Source organism: Micropterus salmoides, unplaced genomic scaffold, assembly GCF_014851395.1.
Source record: "Micropterus salmoides isolate LMB-PRFRI ecotype aquatic unplaced genomic scaffold, ASM1485139v1 Ms_hic_scaffold_1, whole genome shotgun sequence".
Classification (NCBI taxonomy): Eukaryota; Metazoa; Chordata; class Actinopteri; order Centrarchiformes; family Centrarchidae; genus Micropterus; species Micropterus salmoides.
This window is the reverse complement of record NW_024040040.1, coordinates 953,881-965,075: the sequence shown is the minus strand read 5'-3', so window position 1 is coordinate 965,075 and position 11,195 is coordinate 953,881.

Sequence of the window (11,195 nt, the reverse complement as noted above, 5' to 3'; positions counted from 1 at the left end):
TTCAATAGACAACTACTTCAGGGTGTTGGAGAGTTTAAGGAGTGCTGCCTTTTATATTAAGCCAAACAGTCTTTTCTCCTCAAAATATATAATTTCAAAACTTCCACAATATTGATGGCATCTGATTGTATGCTGTAATGCATTGCTATATTTCAAAAGCATTTAAAAGCATTCGCCAGGTAACAAATAACTGTAATACTCTCATTCCCGACTAAGCTTTGTGAATGCACAGCAACATTTCTATGCTGAGCACCACTGGGTCCCCCCCTCATCAAATATATTACCCCTGCATCCTTCCTCCTTAGCACCACACAACGCTACTGGCTATTTATAGCACAAACATATTGATCACTCTCTGCACCACCCTCTATCACTCTGTCCAGAGTGAGAGCCTGAAAGAGAGTGAGAACACTTTATGGCCCTCCATGTATGTGTGTGCTCGTCTGTACATGTGTGCATTTGTGGGCTAGGAAGTGGAGGATTGTCAGTGTTTGTGTGTATGCCTGGGCTCAGGGAGAACGGCTGCCCTGTAATTCAGTTCCAGACAGAGTTAACTCTGATTAAACAGCCTCGTGGGGCTATAAAATTTCTGGATATAAAAATAGGCAAAGCACTTCACCAGTGCAACCACTTTAAAACTAGGATATGGAAATCAGCATCCAAAATCCAATAGTGCCTTTCAGTTGCTTTAAAGAAGTCACAAAAAAACAGAAGAATAGGCCTTGTTAATTTATTATATAGGCTTCATTTTCACTGCGGCTATATAAATAAAGAAAGGGACATCAATAAAACTCATGATGCATAAAAAGCCTTCGGGGAAAGTATGTCACACCATATTGCCGTGGGAAAATACTATTGTAATAACAATATATGTAACTTAATGCAGCAGGGTTGTTTTAAATCTGCAGACTCATGCGAAAACTTTATCATACATTTATAATTAATGGATAGGCCTACATAAAAAATCTTGTATTCAATATATGTTATAGCCGTACATGTAGTGTATCTTCAAATTTATGCATTCATATTTACCAGCGGCTTCGTATTATTTTTAGCTATAGCATCACAAGAGGACATGATGATGATGATTGACACTTCCCCCTTAAGCAACCATGTAAATGCGTTAGATTTTGCCAGGTTTGCAGCATTTGATTTCACACGTTTTGCCTGCCTCCGCTCGCAGGTTTGCATCATATGAGTCAAAGAAACTGTCACTGGCTGCCAATCAGAGCCGGGTATTGTAGCTCTCCAGTATGTTTAAATGTCAAGTTCAGTTAAAATGACTATTAACCTGTTCAGGGTTCAGTGTCTTATCTGTTCCACATTTATGATTTTTCAATCTGTCCATTGAGAAAAAAAATGTGGTCCTATATTTGGTGAAATTAAAAAATACACATTTAATGTTGTGTAAGCCGCTTTGGTGTCCTGCATCCCTGAGGTTTTAATTCAGCCTGGGAAGCATTTTCGGATGTCAGCTCTATCTCTTTTTTCCCACGATCTTTACTGTCAAAGCCCAAACTGCCTGGTAAATAACCTATAGAAATATCAGATATTAATACCATGTTTGGTTGTTCCTATCTGCAAACGTCTAAGATTAGACCACAGCAAATGCCTGAATCTACCAGAATCCTGCAGAATACAGTAATCCCCGCTGTTTGCTCCTACATCAGTAGCTGTCTCATCAGATTTGATAATCAGAAAATGACAGCAGTCCTTACACTCCTATCTTTTCAGCAAATATGTTTCTTGGAGGCCATGTGGAGATTGTGATTGCAGAAAAGCTTCAAAATCTACTTGGGGTTTCGGGGGCTACAACAAAAGGGTTTGTGGGTGTTTATCGAGCTGTCCAAAAGCCACAGTGTGGACTGAAAGCCAGAGTTTGTCCTTATGTTTGGCTTGAGTGGGTCCAACATGGCAGCTGTCTGGCTGCAGGGAGCCCCATTATGATGTGGTTGTGAAGGAACATATTGCAGGAAAAAGCTTGTAAAACAAGCAAACAATATATTTTAGGTTCTTAACTTGGCTGAATTTGTAGAATATTTGTATTTAAGGTCAGATTCCTTGATTTAAATGCATGTATCCTTTCATAATACAACTGTCCATCAGTTTTGCTGTTTTTGACAAATTATTCTGGGTATTTAACAGCTTCCAGAATCTCAATCAATGAGCACTGTTTCTCTTCATTTTTGACTTTGACAAACAAAACTTAATAAAATAATTAAGCCTTGTAACCAGCAACCATCAACTGGGGAAATGAATCAATTTATTTTCAGTGGGAGTCTTTCAAAAAAAAGAACGTAGTGCATTTATTATGTAAAAAGGAATAGATTTAAAAACTTAAGACGATCTTTTCCAGATGCTCTCTCTCTCATGAATGGTAATAAACCGCTGACAGTCAACTGTTCCTTTTTTTTCAGATTGTTGAATGTGTTTGGCATATATGGAGCAAAAGCTATTGCTTTTTAAGTCACTCGCTCAGGATGACATTTTTCAAGTCTATTTTAAAACAATACTCACATGCCAATATGTGCATTGCACCGGGTTTTGGCCACTTGGATCATTTCTCCTGTCCCTGCTAGCTGTGAACAGATCCCTTCCTACCATGATCCCGTGTAAGAAATGGGGGACACAATCTACAGTCTTCAATCTGTACAGAAATATATCTTTAGGTTTAGCTGAATAATATGAACATCAAGTTCTTCAAGCTTACTTACTTACCTGTTGTTTGTAACTGCTCCATAGACTTATTTTTCAACATTGATTTGCAGTGTTTCTGTTTTATGATGTGACAATGCTATAGTTAAGGTTTGGCAGATTATGGTTAGGGATAAATTAAGCACTTTATCTGTTTTAGTGGTTACAATAATAACCACATGGTTACTGTTAGGAACAATTGTTGCCATGCTTTAAAAACAAAACAAAAGTGTTTAAGTCCGATGTTTAGTTTGGGCACTTACTGACATGACTGACACTGTTGCTTTTCTTGGTGAAGACAGTTTCAACATGAAGCTTCAGCAGTGTGAGTTGGACAATTCAAGTTGATGTCTTGGTGTTTTATTTCCAACTCTTGAAAAGACAGCTGCAAAATAGCATTTTCTGGTAAGGGAAGTCATTTTTCCAGTCTTTTTGCACATTATTATTTTTCTAATGTAATTTGCATTGCCACACACCAGTTATACTTAAAACACATAGTAGTCTTAGTTTTAGGAGAATGGAAAACAAAAACGATTTACTTTATTTTATTCTCTTCTGTGTTTAAATGTAAAACTACCATAGCAATAACAACTGCAAAAAATTTACAGTTTTTCCTCAGTCACTTTGGTGCATTTCTCGAATTATCCTTAACATTTGCAAAACAGTAAGTGCATTTCTCGAAACAGGTAGTACAAACAGCAAAACAAAGTGGATTACCTGCAAAAGCCCATAACTTGCTCAAAATCCTTAGTCTCTCTCTCAAAAGCAAATCTTTATGTCATTGAACTTGTCAGTGCCATCAGAACGACAAGCAATCCTTGTGTCTTGTTTATGAACAAGCAAGTCAAAATGTTTAATCATCTTGTCAATATAACAGTGTACTCTGTAAGTATTTTCTGATGTACATTTTGGCTAAGATTTTGATGACAATGATTGAAAATGCACAAGGCTGCACTTTTTTTGTATGACATGCATCACTTTCACCAGTACAAAGTTATACATTGCAGGAGAGAGGACAGGAATCACAGCTATGCTTTTACTGTTCGTACTATAATTTGTAGACAGAGCATGTCATTGTAAGAAGAAAAGAAAAAGACAGGACTGTTGCCTCTTGTATCACAGATTCTCTTCCACATCACAACAGATATCTTCATCAATTCAGGACACATTTACAAAAAAATTCTAATAGACATGTATAGAATGTCTATCTATATATTCATTCTTTATATATATATATACGGAAGCCCTAATCAAATATATTTTTTACTCATCATTTTCTCGTGATTTTGAGATAACCATAATGGTAATTATAGTGTAGTTTGTTTTATTATTGGTTAGCTCACTTGGTAGAGCACAGGACTTATAGTCTTAAGGTTGTGTGTTCAATTCTCACTGAAGACTCTTCAACAAAGTTCTTATGAAAAGACTGTTTCACATGCTCACATTACTGTAAAGCAGGTGCTGGACTATGTGTGTTCTTGGTCCACATCCATCAACCTATGGACTTTTCATTTCCCCATCATTCCCAGGCAGAGGAAAGACCTTCTCATTCAGAGGAATCCATGTAACATTACACATTTCCTGATGACTTTCGGAACCTTTGAAATAGCCATCGGGAAATGTGTGATTGGATTCCCCTCAATCTCTTCATAACAAATTTGCTGAAAAAAAGAAAGTCAACAAGAACAGGAATCAATCAAATCAAACTGAGCCCCGTGCTCTACCAACTGAGCTAACCAGTGACACTGGTAGTTGCTTTGAAATTATTCTAAAGAAACGCACCTGTCAGCCCCTGTATTCAGCTATGGTTTGTTATCTTGTGATCACGAGAAAAAATAATTATCCCGTTCTCAGGGGAAAACAACATTCGCTTTATATATATATATATTTTACTTCTCACTGTGTATTGTTACTGTTTACTGGTATTGAGTATTGGTATGAGTGTTGCTATTGTGATGTTGTTGTGGTCTATTCTTACTTTGTTTATGGTCCTTAAGAAACAACATTTCGTTTAGCTAGAGTATATACTTGTAGGCAAAGGATATGAATAAAGTATTTTAACTTTGATTTTTGATAACGTGTTCAACCATTTTGCATGTAGTGACTAATGCAATGAACTTATGCCTACATGTTTTGGGGGGTAAGATTATTCAACAGAGACAGGTATAATTCATTGTGATCAGCAGGACATAAACAATTGATTATGTAGGAAACAGCAGACAATTTCAAACATTTGCATCAGTGTGTCAAGTCATTTGCAATCTGTTCAAAACAATGAGAAAGTGCTCTTATGATGTGCACGAGATGATGTGGAGGTTGAACAATTAGTTTTGAGAATTTCAATTCTGATCTGAGAAATGCACCAAAGTGACTGAGAAAAAGTGTAATATAGTCCAAAAAAAATTGTTTGTAAACCATGTAAAAAAATTACTGCAAACTTAATATAAAAACAGCCAGTTACTATGAAGAGATTTTAAATGATGATGCAAAATATACACATCTTTAGCACCTGTAGCATGCATTTACCGTTCACTATACTGCTTTAATTTAGCCAAAAAGGTGTGAAGGATAATGAAGTATACAGTGCACTGTATTGCACATTAGAGATGATGCTAACATTCAGCACTGAGTTTTGCCTACAAGAAGGTGTTCTGTACAGCAGCTGCAATATCGGCTGAGGGGTCGCCTTTAGTGCTTTTGCTTTAATCCCATAGGAACAACTTGTTGCCAGGAAAGATTTTAAAGGATTTCTGACCATGTGACCACTTTTGCTGCCTGTTGTTGGGAGCTTTGCCAATCAACACTACCCAAAAATGGAGTGAAAAAAAGAGTGAGTCAATACCCTTGGTTTGTCCCCTGTGTGCACGTAGGCGGCTGTCTGGCCAGGAGCCAGTGTCTCAGGCCAAATGTGTAGGTTAGGGAACTATTCTGTTAGAATGTTGATATAACAAAGGTGATTACTTGGAAAATCTTATAGACATTTTTGGGTTTTAAATTGGTTTAACAAATACTAGTATTGGACCTATTGTTGACCTTAATAGCATCATGCATATTGCTTCCTGATTGCTTCTCGTTAATGTGTAGTATGTGTCTGCCCTGCTCAGCTGCTTGTTCTTGCATTCATTTGTTTGCTATGTTATCTCTTTCCGGCCTTATCGGCTGTTTGTTTCTGTGTTTCAGTTGCCCCTTTGTAATGTCTGTCTGCGTCTTTATGCTAATCCGCAACTGCTGTCTATCAATATCGAGTGTTTGTTCATAATGTGACTCCGTGGTTTAACCCCACGATATACAAGCACTCAAGCTGTAGCAGCAATGAATTCTGATACACTGCTCTATGTAGGGGAACATGTTCATGTCCAAACCCTGACAAGAGATCAATCTAATACATTTTCATATCCAGACATCTGGTAGTGTATTGTATGCATGCAACTTGTGGTTATACATGGCCCTAATTTAGGTTTTTCTTATGAACAATAGATTAAATGATTATTGTGAATAGGGTTAGTAGTAATGATGAACCAACAGAGAATTGTTAACTTACTCTGAGGTTCTCTTCAGCTCTATGGGGCATTTTAGCATCATCTAGTGCTTTGCAATGTTAGTGGAGATAACTAAGCCATTAGAACTTACATTCATTAGGTGGTGGTAACGTGTCCATCCCCAAGGGTGGGCTGTCCTGTGGCTGAATTGAGAACCACAGCGGGCAGTGGGTGTTGGCAAACAGATCCATCTCCGCGAGCTCAGATCTGCTGAACCACATTGTTGTGCAGTCTCCACCTGCTCGGGTGGGGGCCAGCCCTCGACATGAGGTCAGTCACCACCATTCTCCAAGCCTGGGATGTGAAGGGCTTTCAGAGACAGCAGGTGTGCTGATGCCCACGACTATAGGTTCCCTGCCAGCGCCAACAGAGCCGTGGATTGGACTCCGCCCTGTCTGTTGATGTACGCGCGGGAGGAAACGCACTCCCCTGGCAGGTCCCTCCCCATCCAGTGAGAGACTCTATGAAGACTGACACGGATGAAGACACCCTGCCGAGCAGCACCTGTGCTGCTAGACAGTGAGAGACCCCCAGAATCGCAGGTAGATCTGCACTAGAGTTGAAAGGGGGGGGTCATCATGCATCACCTTTGCCTCTTGAGGTCCAGATGCAGGCTGGCAAATTAACATTGTAGCCGTCGCATGTGCAGCAAACCCAGAGGGACCACCTGATTGACTACTGCCCTGAGGCCCAACAGCAGCATCACTGACAGCGCTGTCCCCTGCTGCAGCCCGTGCAATTGAGCACAATCCCCAGATACTCCGCTCGCTGCAGCGGCTGGGGGGAGCTCTCTTCCCAATTGATCGCAACCCCAGGCTGTTGAGGTGCAAAATCAACTGGGCTGTGTGGAGATCACTCAAGGCTTCAATCTCTCCATGACCATGATATCGTGAGTAGAAAGAAACCTTAATGCCCTTCTCGCACAACGATTGCAGTGCGATGCATCTGCTGAGTGTGTGGGGGGCTAGCAAGACTAGACGGGGAGCCTAATGCATTTGTAGGCTACCCCCTGAGAGGAGAAGCCTAGAAATTCCCTGTTACTGTGTCACCTCGACATGAAATAGGCGTCTTTCAAGTCGATGGCGGTGAACCAGTTGCTGGGCTGCACTGGCTCCAGCATTTTCTTGATCATCAGCATGTGGAAACGCCCTCTTGTCCATTATGCTGGTTCAGGTGGCGGGGATCCAGAATGGCTCAGAAGCCTCTTGTCTTTTTTGGGGACCAAAAAGTACATGGTGCAAGACCTCTGTGCATGTCATGCGCAGAGATGACCTAAGACAGCCTGCTTCAGCAGAAGTTGCTGGATCTCGGCAGCCAGGAAGTCCACTTCCTCTTGAGAGGATAGACTGGCTTCAATTATGTCCAGGAAAACTGGTGGTATGCAGCAGAACTGAAGAGAGTTGCCTCGTCTCAGAATGCTGTCAACACAGCTAGCTCAATGGGATGGGGTTGGTGGTGGGGAATTAGCACTTTTAAGAATGTGATGTGTTTCTAATAAACAGTTTAACATTCACAAGCATCACCACAGTGTAGAACAGCAGAACTGAAGAGAGTAGCTTCGTCTCAGAATGCTGTCTACCCAGCTTGTCAGCATGCAACGGCGTTGCCATTCTGCATGAAAATGTGTACACGTGAATAAAGCATCTTCGGCACTCTCCACCGCCAAACTTTCCATAAATGGAAGTTTAGTCCAAGGATCTGGGATGCACATGCGTCCCAGAACGCAGGGCGAACCCTTAGCCTCATCCCAGGAGTTAACGTTAGCTCTTTGAGGAATGTAATTAACATGTTTTACTCAAAAACGGTTTCCACATTCTCAAAAGCCTTACCGTAGTTTTACAGAAGCAGCATATGTAAAACAATGGCATCTTGAACACCAGACGGGGGATTGTGGCAGCGTCAGCAGGCCTCTCTCCCTCCATAACAGTCACTTGGCCAGTCGCTTCCTTCCCAGTCGCAGGTGGCTGGCGGGAGGTGGGGGCCTGGACTCATCCGGGCAGGACATGTGTCACCTCACCCGGGTGCAAAGATAATTTTCTAGAAGTGGCAACTCCATCCGTGGAGGTGGTGAATTCAGTGAGCAGTTCGCCGTTTGCTGAAGAAAAAAGGATGCTGAGGCAGTAGGGACACTGCTATTTATACGTAACGCACATATCGGTAGCGATGTCCTATTGGTCGGCTACATGCACGATGAAATTTAAGTGGGCAAGTGCGTGCGTGTGATTGGAGGAGGTAGTACCCATAGAGTCCAGTAGAGGGCGGAGCCTGTGTGAGATAGAACTTGTGATGTAGATGAAGAATATACTGTATGTGTGTAAAGACAGTAAGACATACATACATCCAGGTGGGTTCAGGTTTGGCAAGGGTCAAAAGAAAGACAGACACGACAAGACAGGACACGACAGCAGGAAGAGACAATTGACAGTCAGGCAAAGAACTGGGGCTAGAGGGCAGCTATATATATACTAGGGAAGCTAATGTCAGAATGAGGAACAGGTGTGTAGGTGGGTGTGGAGTTCAGGTGGTGAGTAGTAGTGGCAGGAATACGTTGGTGACAATGGCAGGTCTGAAAGGACAGATTTTATGGGTGGCTTACATAGAACAGAAAAATGTGAACATCAAAGAACTACAACACATAAGAAAAGTAACAAACTGAAATTGAAGTCGTTATATTTGGGATTAAAAGGTATGACAAGTCTGCTTTGTGACCAAATTAGTTTTTTGTCATTTTTAATTTGTATGTAAAAAAAAAAGTAAAAGAAAATGAGGTAATATTCCTTTTCTTTTGCTCATGTAATTACAGCAACAGAGTCTTTTCTCGAGTCTTTTTTCAAGCCGAATGTGCTTAAAATCCTGCGGTGTGCCTGCATGTGTTTGAGTGTGCAGTATGTATGTATGATCTGTCATGCAACTTGATGATCTGCCACTATGTATCCTGTTTTCTCTCAATACCATCAACACCTTATCCACCCCTGCTAGCTCTGTCTCCCCTTTGAAAAAGAGTATGTGAAGAGAAAACAAAATATTACAAACATTGCATTAATTAGTGTCAGAGCTGCATAAAATTATTCAGTTTAGAGAGGACTCAAGTGCTTCTGCCGTCACTGGCAAACACATTCACACACACACACACCCGCCTCAGTCTAGACATGGACTAAATGCTTGTCTCATCTTAGTGTTGTCTCTGTTGAGACGTCCATTAAGGTTTCCCTAATCACAGTGTGGAATGATAATGCCTTCCACACTCACTCTCTTTCTCTCTCTCTCACTCTCTCACACATACACACACACACACACACACACACCACAGAGCCTTGCTCCTGATCTGTCGCTTACACAACGACAAAGCTACGTGAGAGTCTTAACTAAAGAGCTTGGCTGAGATAGGTGGTCACGTAATTGATCAAGGTTGGCAAACCGAGCTGTGGAGCTAATGAATCAAGACAATGGGCAACGGGTTTAATTATGGCTGCATGGAGGGCATCGTTAGAGGAGTTCATTTGAGGGAGGCGAACTCTCTCCCCATAGTTCCCAGCCAGGTCAAATGATAAGGACCTTTATCGCACAGGTCTGATCTCACACCATTACTTATGCACTGGAGCTTTTGGGTTAGCCCTCTCTCAAGGTCCCCGTTTGGTCTGAACTTCCTCTTGGGTTAGCCGCTATCAGGCAGATTAGCGTTTTAGCAGGGGCTGTCTTGTTTGACTGATGAGAAGAGCACAGAAGTAGGTCTTTATACATTGGCAGAAAAGTTCTCGAGGGGTGGCCCACTTTGAAGCTCCTCCATCCCAAGTTTCCTCACTGCTATAAGGTCGTATTATCACCTTGTTAGCCTGGGCTACTGGAAGATTAGGTTGAGTTTACCGCAACCTAATCATCAAGCAATTTATGGCACAGGGAGGCCCAGCTTGTATTGCTACGGTGAGGCTGTTTACATCATGGTTGATTATTATGTCAATTCTCAGGCCATTAAGCAAGAGGTAAGACTCCTACAGAGGGGGTTTAATTTTAAACAACTCTGTTTTGCTTTACAGTGCTTTAAGTCTGAAACAAGTAGGAATTACTTTGTCTTAACAAAGGAGATAAATATTCTTGTGTTAGTAGCAACCTGTCTGGCGCTCTGCTAACTACTATAGTACTTTTGGCTAACTGGTCATGGCCACCAGGTTGCAACTCATGCAGTAAACCTGTGATTTTCCTGTCTAGCAATGAGTAGGCCACATCTATATAAAAATAATGTCAAATTGTGGCAATCAATCATTTATTCATTAAGGTCCTGAGTTAGTTCCAGTAAAAGAACATTTGAAAAAGTCCAATAGTAACAAATAACAAAACATTACTGCCCCATTTGGGAAAATACGGAAGCTGTTTCATTGGATTGCTCATAGTTAGAAATGCCAGCAATAAAAACTCTGTGACAAGTTAACAAAGTTGGGGCAACTTTACAGCCAGAGAGCATCACTGGAGGAAAAGTGCACATGGTGTAAATAGTACACAGGCTTATCACTGCCTCTTAAAAACCACAGAGGGAATCATTTATATTGTCTTCTCACATAGACACAATGGAGCTTTGCGATCCACAAAGTCTGCACAACTTGCCTGAGGGTGGTGAAGGGGATATGGGACCAGTATGTGTTGCATCACACCCAAAATTGAGAATCCTGTGAAAGAAGCAAGTCTACTCAATATGCAGCAACATATTAAATTCCAGCTACTTTTCTACTTAGCTGGTATTGGAGGAGTTAATTGTTTGCCAGAGTGGGCAAATAGCTTGAAAACGCTACAAACGTGTCATTATCTAACACAATAAATCACCAGCTGCTTTCTAAAAGCCATTACTGCAAGATTTTTTTGTTTGTTGGGATCAACCTGTTCAGTTCTTTTTCAACACAGTTTTCTTCTGTATTTACATTGCATTGCACGCTTACTGTGCAAATAAACCTTTTTCATAGCATTTTTATT